Source organism: Xiphophorus maculatus, chromosome 3 (assembly GCF_002775205.1).
Source record: "Xiphophorus maculatus strain JP 163 A chromosome 3, X_maculatus-5.0-male, whole genome shotgun sequence".
In the NCBI taxonomy this organism is placed as follows: Eukaryota; Metazoa; Chordata; class Actinopteri; order Cyprinodontiformes; family Poeciliidae; genus Xiphophorus; species Xiphophorus maculatus.
The window spans coordinates 22,345,284-22,360,452 of NC_036445.1; positions in this window are offsets into that span (position 1 = coordinate 22,345,284).

A 15,169-nucleotide genomic window follows, 5' to 3' on the forward strand; every position below is an offset into this window, starting at 1 on the left:
TTGTGCCGTATTAAAACAACAGGTAATATAGTTTTTGTATTTTTCTAGCCTCGCAGCCTTGTCTGACATCACAACAGAGTAATTCATTGATAAGTTAATAAAGAAAATGCTCAGACATTTTAGGGCATTTAGTACGTTGAAGTTACAAATCAATAAATTCATTTTAATTATCTGTCCACTATCGTTCCCTATTTATTAAAGCACAGATTCCAGAAAAAGGTTAAGTCAACTTGTCCTCTTTGTTAAACTAAGCAGACCGTGCATGAGGCCGCTGTGTTTGCCCAAATCTCTGAGACTGCACTGCCCTCAAATGGCACAACCGGGTCAATGCACACTGGGTTTCACCCAGTCCCTGTCTGTCTCTCCATATAACTGCTCCAGGACAAAGAAGGATTAATTAAGAAGCAACCATGAGCAGCCAAGAAGCCTAATGCCCACAGAAGAAATACACACACAGATGCACCCCCACACACACATATATACTGCACTGACTCACAACTATTCTTCCCTATTCTCTACCGCCTCTGATAAGTGTGAAATTCACTCCCTATACACAAAGGCCGGAGAGGAAAATAATTTCAGTAATAGAGCTAATGGGTTTAAGTGAGACTGAAGAGCAGCCAAGAGCAGCTAAAGAGGCGTAGAGGGAGGGTAGGAGAAAGACATGGATATGTGCAGAGGCTTGAACAAAAAGAAGCTGGCGAGAAGAAGAAAGAAGAGGAAATGCACAGCATCTTTTTTGCGTTGTTTTATGCTTAGATTGTTGAGGAACAAAAGGCAGCGCTCATTTTCCCCTGACTGTCATGATACAGTAGCTGATAAGAGTCTGTCTGCGTGCAGCAATGGGCGGATTTGGAACGGTGGTTAATTTAATTGATAATGCCAAACAATGGCACAATGCTCGCAGGCGGTTTATGTTTCTTTTTTCTTTTTTTTGTGTGTGTAATCAACATAGGGGAAGTTAAGCAAAGAAAAGTGAGCCTTCAAGGCAATATTCTACAATTCAGCATGTATTGTGTTACAGGTCTACCCATACAGGTCTGTATGGAAAACAACAGCACTTTAAAACCCAAACAAGTGTCTTTTATCGTAGAAACATTTGAGTAAAAACTCATTCCAGTTAAGATATATTAAAAAAAATGTTAGTAGAAGCAGTAGTTTTCCTCACAATAACACAATATGCAATTTTTCACTAAAATTCTTATTTTTACAACAGTTCACCCCTCCCAATATATATATAGATATAGATATATCCAGTGTTGTATAGTAACGAAGTAAAAATACTTCACTACTTTACTTAAGTATATTTTGGAGTACTTCATACTTTCCTCGAGTATGAAAATTTTCGATGACTTTCACTTTTACTTCACTATATTTCCGAACTTAATTGTGTACTTTTACTCCGATACATTTTCAAGGTGTGGTTTAGTTACTCGTTACAAAAAAGCGAGAGAGAGAGAAACGCAAGTGTTTTGACCCCACCTACTGATTAGCAAGTAGCAAGCAGGCTACCGAACAAAGTCCGTAGCCTACTTGACTGGGCTTGTTCATCACCTCCAATAGGATACACCTGTTTCGCTTCTCCCATTAAACACAAAGCAAGTCTCGCAATCAGCAGCAGCCACATGGAGGAGGAGACGGAGACCACAACGACTGCAACTACGTCGGACACGGCTCCAGGGGAACCACCAGCTGGTGATGAGAGCCCATGGCCTTATTTAAACACAATATACTCTTTCGTGGGTGTTAAAGATTCGTCGTACCGCATGCAGTTTATGTTATTCCTGCCCGAAGATGTGGAAATTCTATCTTACAAAAACTCCCTGTCCAACTTGAAGAAACACATCGAGGTAACGTCTTATGAAATGGTTATAATCCTCCTGTTTCAGTAACTATAGTTTGGTCACTAGGCACTACTGTATTGTGAAACGTTGACCATAAATGAACTTTGTTTGGCATTGTTTCAGTTCCACACGTGGTGTATTTAGCTGAGGCCTAATGTTGACTGTAGCAGGCTACCTAGACTCCTCTGTTCAAGGGGGACAGAAGCCATAGCGATAGCAATTTAGACTAAATTTAACAAATATAGGAAAGGCATGCAAGTTCAAAACCAGGTTTACAGATGCCAATAAGCTGCATTTCCCTCCCAATTCTTTTTTTCTTTTGCATAATGACCAGTTGTGTGCACCACCTACTGACTGTAGCATTGACTGATTCACTGATTTGTGAAGTAGAGTAATCGTAACAGATCTTTTTCTTCATGTTGGCCGCATTTTCTGTACTATTTATTTTTCTCATTTTCAGCACTGACCTTACTTGAAGGGAAAACTTAAGGCTTACAAAAATTTTGTATTTTCTGTCCTGGAGGGTTTACTAAGAAGCTGGTTCAGTTGTAAAGCAGGTTAAGTTAACCTTGTGCTATAGGTAAAGCACCTAATTTTCTTAACTAAATGATGCCTGCAGGTATATCTATTAGCAGGTTTAATTTTGCCTGCACTTGGTTGGGTACATTATTTGTATTTGACAAGTTTACCAAAATATAAAAAATGTCATTCAAACTGCATTTGCTTTGTTTTACTTTTTACTTGTACTTTTCATTACATTACTTGAGTACATCCATTTTTACAGTAATTTCCATACTTAAGTACAAGAAGTTTCAGATACTTTAAGACTTTTACTCAAGTAACATTTCAGTCAGTGACTTCGACTTTTACCAAAGTCATATTTTGGAGAGGTACTTATACTTTTACTTGACTCTGAGATTTCAGTACTTTATACAACACTGGATATATCTATCTATCTATCTATCTATCTATCTATCTATCTATCTATCTATCTATCTATCTATCTATCTATCTATCTATCTATCTATCTATCTATCTATCTATCTATCTATCTATCTATCTATCTATCTATCTATCTATCTATCTATCTATCTATCTATCTATCTATCTATCTATCTATCTATCTATCTATCTATCTATCTATCTATCTATCTATCTATCTATCTATCTATCTATCTATCTATCTATCTATCTATCTATATACAGAGAGAGAGAGAGATTGATAAAGAAATAGTAAAGTAACTGTAATTAATACAGAATATTGATTTACGCAAATTAAGTTAGTCAAAGTGTATATGGTAAGGTCACAGTCTGAAACAATGGGTTTATTTAAACAAGGATGTATTCTGAGATTCAATATTTAAGACGAAAATAGCAAATGAGGCCAATGTGCTCAATCACTTTGAAATTAATAGCTAAATATGAGACCATTAGAAATGTATAGATTTTTTAGGCTGATTTCCAAAACTTTAACTTCACAAGAGCAGGTTTAACCAATTCACATTTCTCTGTAAGAACTATAATAGAAGAGCATATTTTAAAAAAGCATCTAAAATATTTTATAGTCTCTACGGTCTTAATGTAATTGCATTCGGTGAGTCTCTATAGACCTTAGTTATTTATGGTAGGAGCAAAGTTGTGAGAGGAGTCTCTGTCAGAATTGCTGGAAAACAAAATTTGATTTGTTTTGTTCTGTTTTCTGGAGAATTTGTCAGTCTTTATTTTGAATCTAAACTTCCAAAGGCTTGCCAATATGTCCACATACAGTATGCCCCATAACTGGAAGAACAACAGGGTAAAACAGAGAAGTTTTCATTTTATCTTCTTTAACCCTAGCTCTCTCTCATCTTTGCTTCCTGAACAAACCTCAGAAACGATTTCACTAGTCGAAAAACATACATTTTCCTTTCAACAGCTCCTTATATCTCGTTTCTTCTTCTTGCTGGTGCTAAAAAGTTGTAAACTTTGATTGTTTTTCATTCAGCATATACTGCATTGTTGACCTGGTAGTTAGTTTTAAAATGTTTTCATTGATTGGCGAAAACTTTTTTTTACCAATCAGCACTCAGCTGCTCACCAGTTGGGGCTTCAAGCTGAAAATCAGCCAGTCCCAGTCACCATTCATTTTGCTGATGCACCTCTACTTTGACAATGACTTGTTTTCAAACACTGAGACACATATAGTAATTTTAAAAAGCCACTGCTACAAAAGTATAACTCCAAATTAATTGTGACATTTTGGTTCCTGCTGATGTGTATTGCATCACTGGACTAAGTGCCCTCTGCAATTTAAAAGTTCCACATCTAAGCTTCCATGGCGTTACTTGATAGATTTGTTTTTCTTTGCAGTGAGCAATTGTGCAGCTGCATTTCCTCTAAGGGATCTCTTTTGTTTGACTTTTCCTTGATTGAGCTATATCAGCTGAACAACAAAAGAAAGCAACAAAGCAAGAAAATCCACTTGCGATGATGGATGTGATAAGTAAGCAAACTACTGTGAAAAATTGATAGATCATCTCAGTTAATAGCTTAAACTGGTCTTAATGTAATTGCATTCGGTGGGCTGCTTTCATTAAATAAAGAGCCCTGTGCAGAAAGGAGTTCGCCAGCAGCTGCTGACTGCAACATCAAGAATTAACTGTCACCTCCTCAGCAGAGGCTAAGAGAGGGCCAAATGAATCCCCTTTCCTCCCTTCTCCTCTCCTCTCCCTTCCATTCACCCAGCCAACCATCCCAGAATTAAGTGAGGCAAGCGACAGAGATATGAATGTGATATTCCCTCTGGTATTTTTAACCGCCGTATTGAATTCGTATAAAACACTTAAGGCTCCTCAGCTTCTGCCTGATGGGAGCCTCTCGCAGGATTATCTTTGAGTCTCCAGAGAGAGCTTCTCGCCTGCCATGAAAAATTTCTGTTTCCTCTCTTACACATCTGTCCCTTCCTACTTCCATCCCAGCCACTCGTCGTATGCTCTTTGATGCATGGGGGTGGGGGGGAGGATTTCACCCGCCCTCACTCATAAAAACCTAATGAAGTTAGAAGGAAAAGTCCATAAAATCTCATTAGGGGTTCACCTCCTGATATTGGATACAAATCAAACTTAGGAGCCCTCCCGAGGATTGGTGTAATGAGTAGTGATAAGTAGTATGTCTTTGGGAAAAGCGTACCATTTCCAGACAAGCGCTAACAGGATGTTTGGTGCGTGTCATGTGAAAAGCACAATAAGACGATGAGCCCCTCACATCGCAATGAGTCCCTACATGAAAGTAACAAAAGTAAATGAGGACCGACAGAGAGAGGCAATAAAGATGGTGAATTTACCGCCAGAAGAAGAGGCTGTCAAGTGGAGGGATGCAGCAGGTTTGGGTAAGTGACAGATCGAATAATCAGACGGCCAGTGAATGGGGCTTATTGTTTGTCAGTTTACCTCAGCCATTCATTATTTCACAAGGTTGGTAAACAGAGCAAATAATGCATTGTGGCTGAGTTAATTACGCTTTTACTGTATTTATTTTAATGGCTATTTATTTTTGTAACTTGTGCGTTGCAAATGGGGCGAAGAATACAATATCTTTGCAACTTTTATGGAATGTTTAAGCTTTATTAGTAAAAAGAAAAATTCTGTGTAATGTATTTTAAGTCAGTAATATTAAATAAACAAATAAATAAATAAACAAAAATAGCATACAGCCGCATTTCTTTGGGACCTTTTTTTTCTTGTGCTCAACTTCAACAAAGAGATAAAATACAAATAGATAAGACAAACTAGGTAAAACACAAAAAAGAGTAACAATGTTTCCTCAATATCTGGCAACAACATAACACCATTATATTTCTCGTCAATATAAGGGTTTATTTCACAAAGTGCTGTCCATTTCCTGTCAGCGTGTGGCTATTTTTATAGGCCACAGATGTGAAGATGACTAAAATTCCATAATCTGACTTTTATTGTGAAGGAACAAAGGAAATAGCTATTGAAGTCCTACTCCGTCAATCCAATGACAGTTGACAAGTAACAGACTCAGTTACATACAGTAAGCAGATGAGGAAGATTTCAGCGTTTTGGATATTTCATCTGGCAGACTTTTGGAAGAAAAAAAGGAAATGGTGACAGAGAGACGAGCATGAAACAAATAATTAGTAAGAATTGTGAGACTCACTTTTTTTTTTTTGACCCAGATTGCATTTGATCTATTCTTGTCCTTAAAATCCTTATACTAACCAAAAATAAACTGAATGATTCAATACTGAGCAGAGATTTTTATATTTATGAAACTTTAATCCATTTAACTCAAAAATATGTACTTTCAATGGGTTTTTCTATGGTAAAGAGGGCCACCATAGAATTAAACAACAATTAAGCGTAATATTTGGGAAAGTCAAACCCTGGCTAGAAATTAACTCGATACAAAAAACAGGTGTGTTTTCATTTTGGGGTCAGGAATTGAACCCCACACAGCTGCGTCAATGACTAACAGCCTTTGTATACGGGGCTCCCACTATACCACTGCACCACTGTAACCTTGGTTTTGATGTTGCACTACCATTGAAAGAACAAACTGATCCTGGAGAGATAGGGAGACCAATCCAGTGAACTCCTTAGTTCCCCTCACTATCTGCTGCAGGGTATTTTTATCTGACAATAAGAAGTGTTTCTGTATTTTAGATCCACAAAATGTGGACATTAAGGGAATATGTTAGAAAACATAATGACAAAGGAATAATTCATTAATTGTCTGTTTGCGATGCTATTTTAAAACACTTTCAAAGGAAATTCTTCAAATTAGGTGCAGTCATGCCCATTTATAGAAAAATGAACTCAACAGGGTATACAATCCCACAACAAGCTGTCACTTTTTGGTTTTCGCGACAGTTTTTACATCCATGTCCTACTTTTCATGACTACAGGAGCATGTGGTGTGATGTATTCAAAATGAAAAATGGATACTCTTTATGCTTTGATCCATTTAGAAGAAAATGCGGTCTTAAGCCTCACATTATTTTTTGCATGATCACTGTCACTGTCCCTGAATTAAACCACAACAGAAGAGAGCATTAATGACTATGCCAGGACAGGCGAAATATGCAGCATATTAGGCTATATTATGAATAATAGAGCACCCTGAGAGACTGCTACACTGATCGAACACAACCTTATGAATTATCCTGTGATGCGTTTTCATATTTATTTCTGGACCTCTGCTATTTCTCATGCTTGGGTGAGGTTCATCACTTAACAATCAATTATTAACATGTGTCAGAATGAGGAGTGCTATTACAGGGATTGGGATCCATGTTGTACAGTACGGTGGCCACAGCTGACAACACGTCTTGTACTCTCACTCTCTCCTGCCTGTCGGGGAAGTCAGATTTTACGGCGGAATCAGAAAATGTCTGCCTCTTAATTTCTGAATAATGCATCCAGCAGAGCCTGCATTATACCAACATGTGCCTGGCAGTCAGATGGTGCATTAGAAACTTTTCAAAGTTTCCATGTAGGCTTTTTGCTAACATTTGCCGGTTATAATTAAATGTGATAGACAGGGATCGTATTATCATTATTATTGAAGTGGAAAAAGTCAAAAGTTTACAGTCAGTCATAATGACTAAACACAAAGTTACAAGCTTATTAATATACTTTTCTACTTTTAAATCCCTTAATTACATAAATTTACTAGACAAAGTATTAAACTGCCCCTGCCCTCAAGAATATTAATATGGCATGCGAGTCAGTCAAGAAGATCATCATCGCTCCCTCTTGCCCATCATCAACAGTACATATGTAAACAATAGTAAACGCTGCAACCATTAAACAAAGACCGCATTCATTATGCAGAGAGATGATCGCTCGAAATTGTGTTAATTTGAATATATAACAACCCCATCTATTTGTATGATAATCAGATGCTTGGCGAAAAGTGGCCGTGTTTTGATCGGGGCTCCGAAAGGAGCAGCAGATGAGAGGGAGAGGAAAAGGGTGGGTGTCTTAATGCAGATTTTAAATATGCAATATGTGTCTGACCTCGGCAGGCATGGAGGAGCCATGTAAGATTTATAAGTCATATGCAGCACCCCTGATTGACTAAAACACAGGGGAACATTTAGATAATGTAGTCTCACTCCAAACCACTGCTTAAGTCAAAAGTAAAATAATAAAAAAATGCATTAACATCTACTAAAAAACATTCTGCGATAGGTTTTTACCTTAAAAATATAACACAGAATTCTCAGAAATTCCATGTTTGATGATCTTTTAGGTTGTTTTGAGCATGATCTTATGTCATCTTTTGTGTATTTGACCTAAATCTAGAGCAAGCAGTGGAGGAGGAGTTGAAGAAACCTTACCTTACCTTTTTTTTTTTCTTCCCAGCAATGGCAATCTGGGTATGGGAGATAACGGAGTGAAAAATGTTGGAAGCAATCCACTCTGCCTTGGAGTAAGACCTTTACGATTTCACCACTTCATTAGGAAGTGGCTAATCTCTCCACTCGAGAGGCCTGATAAGGACTGCACTAATGCAGGGGGAGTCAAAGTTCAAACAGTCTTCGATGTTTTGATGCTTAACTTACTAAAGTTCCTGTATGTTCATTAGACAGCTTTATCAGGAAACTCTTCTCTTACATTCTACCAATATCCATCGAGATTAGAAGAAGTGGGGGTGGCGAAGGTGGGTGGGAAGGGGACGAGGTGGAGACTAGCGCGGCCGTGTGCAGATAATAGATAGTTGGGGGAAAAGAGATGGAAGGATGAGGTACAGGGAGAAAGAAAAACAAGTGGTCAGACTTTTCTTTCCTTTCCTCTAAAGCGCTCGCTCTTTATCTCGATTTAGCCTTCAGCTCCCGCCACAGTGTGACATGAATGTATGGTGCGTGTTCGCCTTCATCAGTGAGAGTTTGCGTATTTCCGAAGTTGCTGTGTTTATTCTTGTGCATCTCCTGCATTTTCATGTTATGCAGGGGTGCGCAGGCGTGTGTGTGTGTGTGCGTGTGTGTGTGTGTGTGTGTGTGTGTGTGTGTGTGTGTGTGTGTGTGTGTGTGTGTGTGTGTGTGTGTGTGTGTGTGTGTGTGTGTGTGCGTGTGTGTGTGTGTGTTTGTCAGGCCTTGATGTCCTTATGCAGTCACATCTCCATCCACGCGACAACAACCCAGGCCTCTCCACTCATCAATTTTGCATTGCAATTTAAAAAAAAAAAAGCCTATCACAAGTTCCCCATCAGTTTCACATGGGCCCCAGGAGCACATAAAACGGCCTATTTATACTGATCCCCTCTCCCTGAAATTGTTTTTCAAAGGAATGATATTATTTTGTGCCCTTCTAGTATCAAAGGCTTGTCAGCACTCCAGAGACCCACCAATATCAAAGTGACACAGGAGCAAGAGGACACATCGAAGAGTGAGGAGGGAAAAATAAAATAAAATAAAAAATGAATTTAATAAATATATATTTAAAAAATACACATTTAGCATGAACTACTTTGAGATGTTTGGATCCTCTTATTTTTGTTTACTGAATCTGAGTCCTGTCACTTTGTGTCAAGCGGCCTGTTGGCTGCCTTTTAATTGGGCTTGACATGTTTCTCATCTCAGACTAACTTTACCAGTGTTCCAACATGCTGTTCGTGCTTCACAGAGGAAGTTGTGAGAAATATAGAGAACAAACTCCAGAGAGTGGCTGAATCAAAGGTTACAAAATGTTCAGACATAGGGATGTGGCATGATGTGTTCCAGAGCTGTTGCTAAAATACACTTACACTGGGTTTAAACTTGGGTGCATTCAGTGTAATACCTGAACAAGATATCTTAGAAATGCATGACTCAGCAGATCCATTCTTGTAGAAGAGCTGCTCTGTATTTCACACTTTCCCACTGTAGTTTTTAAAACTGATGTGTTGATGTGATGACTTATTTTGTCACGCTTCAAGGACAAACCTAAAAATATTTAATTGGAATTTTATGTAACATAACCAACATAAAGTAGCGTGTAAATGTGAAATGAATGGAACAGCCCCAGTTACTTCGACACCCCCAAATGAAATCCAAGTGAGTCTAAATATGAAATATTTTTGTCCCCATGAAAAACTACACACACAAGAACATCCCCACTGCGAAACATGGCGGTGATAGCATCATGCTTTGGGAATCCATTCCTTGACAATGAAAGCAAAGCTGGTTAGAGTATGTGAAAAGATAATGGATGATTTTTTGCCCCTATTGCTTTAAGCCTTTGCACTATCACACGTTGCTCTAGCCATGCAATTCTTCAAAAACCATGGAGGTCTGTGGTTGTAATATGACAAAAAGATGAAACAAGTGTGAATTTATTAAAAAGCAACCATTGAAACACCTGCACTTGTTCTACCAACAACAAGTGATTTATCTTCACTTAAAGCAATGAATCTGTTTTTACCTGTTGTATTATGGATTAACTGTATTTATTTCAAACAGACAGTATTTGCAGTAGTTATCACAGGCACCAGCCACATTGGAGAGACTATGACCTCCTTTTCTTTGACAGTTCCGTCAACGAACAGATAACTGTCTTGTTGGACTTTAGCTCTTTTACAGGCGTCCTGTCAAATAAAGAAAAGACGAAGCGAAGGTGTCTTAGAGCTTTTATTCTGGCCTTTCTGTCAACCCATATGACTGCACCTAAGTGTATCTGTGAGCAGATAACAAATGAGGGTGCCAACTGGGCCACAAAATGCTGCCGAGATAATCTGTTATCAGTGAGCCTCGCTGATCCCAGAGAAAAGAAATAGGGCTTAGAGGGCGAAGTGTCAACACCCTAGATATCTGTACATACTTAGCCTTGGAATCAAAGCTAAGGTGGCAGCACCAGCTCACTACTCCGCCTTGTATATTCACAGAAGTGACATCGCTGCACGGTAAACTAAAGCATCTCTCAACTTTTACCCTGGGGAAGGCATAGACATGATTATGTACCACTTTGTTCTTTACAAAACATGATCATACAGTGGATCTTGTTAGAACACTGAAAGGGTGTGGTTGGGCAGCTTGTGGGAACAGATCAGAAAAAAACCCTTACATTTACATTTATTTGTCATTATTACTGGTGATTACTGGGTTTGACAAGATTAGAAAATGAACGTCTTTAGATTTCTTTACCTGTTAAAAACTAATAACGGTCTATTTTATTTATCCACCCATCCATTTTCTGTACATCCTTGTCCCTAGTGGGGTCAGGAGGGCTGCTGCTGTCTATCTCCAGCTAACGTTACGGGCGAGAGGTGGGGTTCACCCTGGACAGGTCGCCAGTCTGTCACAGGGTAACACAGAGACAGACAGGACAAACAACCATGCACACACACACTCTCACCTAGGGAGAATTTAGAAAGACCAGTTAACCTGACAGTCATGTTTTTGGACTGTTGGAGGAAGCCGGAGTACCTGGAGAGAACTCATGCATGCACAGGGAGAACATGCAAACTCTGTGCAGAAAGACCCAGGCCGGGAATCAAACCCAGGACCTTCTTGCTGCTACCAACTGTGCCACTGTGCAGCCCCCATTTTATTTATTTTCACTGTAAAATGGTTGAACAATGCGTGACACAATCAGAATCAATAAATGATTGGTGACAGTTATGGATTAAGTAATGTAGGTGCACCATGTGTTTTCTACAATGAGAATTTCTTGTCCTTACTGTAGCAAGGACAGTAGGTAAAGCTAAGGTAAGGTAAAGCTGTCAAAAACCGTTGGTGTTCCTGGTGACGAAACATGAATTATTAATATCCAGTCTTTAAGTAATCACACCCTACAGAGAAAGAGTCATATCTTCTTCACCCGAATTTTCAAATCAGTAGGCTATCCGAAGCAACAGGATCATTCGGAAAACATTTCACGAGAAAAGAGTTCACTTATTCCAGGCAATGGCCCTTCAGCTTTCTCTTTTTTTTTTAGATTAAAGAAAAAAGAAATTTTAGCAGGATTCTGGTTAGCAAGTTTGTTTTACCAGAACTTTACTTATCCAATAAAAAAGTCAGAGTCAGCGTAATAGACTGCCTTTATGCTTACATTTTGAGTCATGTACTTCCACATTTTGTGCATGCTACAGCAAATCCCTCAAACAACTGTTTCAGCCTGCACTGCACGCTGCCGAAATGCTATACCGATTCACTGACACTGATAGACTATTGCCTGATAAGAAATGGTGACTATTTCCCAACATGCCTAGAGGTTTCCATGCTTCCTTCTGTTACATAACATAACCAAAGTTGATGTTGAAAATTAGTTTATGTAAATTGCTTAAGTTAGACTCTTCCCACCCTGATGGCAAGTTTAAATGTTTTGAAATCCTTCTAGTGAAATGCTAAAGAAAGTTTGGGTGTGACAAGTGTTTTCTGCCTGTTTGAAGAATAAAATGGCACAGGACTCTCTTCCGCTACCTGTTGCTAACCGCTCCTGCTAAGTTTCACTGAAAGAGGGCCACACATGTTCCTAGCTTACAAGACAAATGCATTTGGCAGTTTGGAAATATTTCCAGCCAGGAACAACACAGACTGTCATGGATTGGAGGACCACCCGTCACATGAAGTTAAGGCTGTTTTGAAACTGCAGTTGGCAAACCACAAGTGGTATGACTGTAAAGCAGCTAAATGCAGGCTCTATCCGGGCAGACAGCCCAACTAATTAAACAGCTTGTTATACAAGTGTTACTGGCTAAAAAGAAGAATTACAACAATGACTAAAATTCTGTTTAAAAAGCAGTTGGAAGCTACTAGAACATTTAGCAGATGTTAACGTTCTTCCTCATCGATGACTTAAAATATGAGTGGCAAAAATACTATACCTAAGATTATGTAATGATCCATTGATATTTTTCAATACTTTGGACAATTCTTGCTTTAGTCTTTTAAGCAATAGCAATCATCATCATCATATTTTGTTTTAAATATTTATTTTTAGGACATAAGCTTATTATATATTGCTTTGAATACAAATTGTATAAGCATAGTAGAATGACATAGAACATAATATTACAAATGTGCATGCATTGTAATTTTCACTATCATTAAACGGATGCATTAGCATATGAAACATGAAATGTTCTTTCCTGTGTGTTGGCACTTTTTAATTGATCTTAGTGCTGTTACTTCAGGTGATCCAGAAGGAAAACCTTGGATCAATCCCTTGCCTATTTTCAAAAGGCAGCTTCAGTACTAAATGGTTTCAATATTACAATGACTTGCCGCAATGGTTTTGCAGTTTAAACTTTGTTATAATTCATTATAAGATGTTTAAATGACTAACTATTTTTACAGTTATAGTATTTGTGGCGTTATAAAACTCAGATATACAATAAATGTATCCATAAAATGTAAGACAAATTTCAATTTACATTATCATGCACATATGTTAAGATATTTACTCTTATAATGTAATGTGCATTTTTACATAAAAGAAAACAACAACATAAAATTACAGCCACCACTAAAGTTGCAGCCTGGAAGCTGGATCTTTAGAAGTTCTCTTAATCAAAGTGGAGTTGTGAGGCTAATCAAAGGGCTCTAAATAACTCCATCTCCCAACACATGCCATAGGAGGATTAAAAATCCACTAGTCAGAACTGGGTTTCTTCGATCTGGGGGCTGCTAGCGCCTAATGAGAACTCCCAGAAGCTGCAGATCACAGCTGAGCTGCTGGGCACAGCATGCTCAGGCCCCTCTTTAAATCCTAAAGAGATCCTATCAGGACAAGATGAAAATAGATATTGCCCTCTCTGGGTGTCAGATGATTAAAAGAACGGCAGAGGATTATAGAGACTAGTTTGGATGTTAGTTCTCCAATGGGAGGAAAAACAGACTATAGATGCAGTGTTCTTGTGTCTATGTATTACATGGTTTCAAACGTACAGCTAGAACCACAGGTAAATGTAAAGAGAGCCTCATTATGGAGACTTAGAGGATCAAAATTGAGTTCACTTTGACAATATAAGGCTTAATGAATTGTTGTCTGACATTCAAACGTTAATGGCTTTTATTCTGTGAAAGGACATACAGTATGTCTGTACTGTCACACAATGACCACTGGAAACACTGTGTGAAACCATTCAACTAAAAGATAATAAACAATCCACACAACCAAGTCATTTAGTCCTTTGCAGGACTTTCTGAAACATGGTCGCTTGCTGGAGAGGTAAGTTTAATATTTAGTTTAGGTGTATAGAACAAAACCACCAGGACAGGAATTCGAGACTCTTGGTTTTTGATAAAAGTACATTAATGTTTTAGACTGAATTCTAATAATTGAGTTTAATAATTCTAAATTAGACAAAATCCAATTGAGAATACGTGAGAAGACTTAAAAATGGATGTCCACAGAGACAGACAGACAGACCCTTATATCTGATTGAATTTGAGCTATTTTGAAAAGACACAAATTTCAATTCCTAGATGTGCAAAACTGGTTGGGACATAACGAATTAAAGACTTGCCTCTGTAATTGCTGAAAGGCTAGTTTTACAAATTGTGACATAGGTGGTCAGAAATTGAGGTCAACTTTGTGACTGTTGCCTATGTTTACCTACTCTGAATGTAATACATGGCTGCCACTTAGATCATGCTATTTTCAATCCAAACAAACTCATTACATAAAAAGTAGCTGAAAGCAATATCTCTTTTTTTTTAACATATTTCAATGTCTTCAAAAGCTTAGTTCTAAGCAATGTTTAATCAACAATGCATGTTTCTTTAATTGCTAATATTTTAACCTTTTTAAAATAAATATATGGATTAATAAAAACAATCAGCCTTTCAATTCTCCACATGCTAGCAACCGAACTACCTGTCTGTCTTTCTTAACGTGGACGATCTTTATGCTCTAACTAGACCAACACAGATCTGACAAGGTTGTGTGCACCTGTCATGTCCGACTCTCCCATAACTTTAAAATGTTCATGTCTGGGCCTGGCAGGTCATTATAATAAATGAGGTGGGCTCAGTGGACAGCCATGCCTCGTTCCTTCTCCCTAATGGGAGGGAAGAAATCTGCAAACCAATATTTTTACATTGACGGATCCTGAGAGACTTATGGAAACTTGTTAAAGTGGACAATTAGAATTACGGGGGCGGGGTATGTCTCTCCTGCCCAGTCACATGAAATGTCCCTTGTTATTTTAATAATTTAGACAGCAGCTAATTTCTACAGCCCATCTATGTCAAGGTAATGTGCAGCTCGCATGTCCTAGATGTGTCACTTTGAACTTGGTCAGCGCCGCTTCAGGAGTGCCACAGACAGCTTCCGAGGAGAGAGAAACAGCTAGGCGTGTATTTTTATTATTTTATTTTTCAATTAAAGTGAGCATGT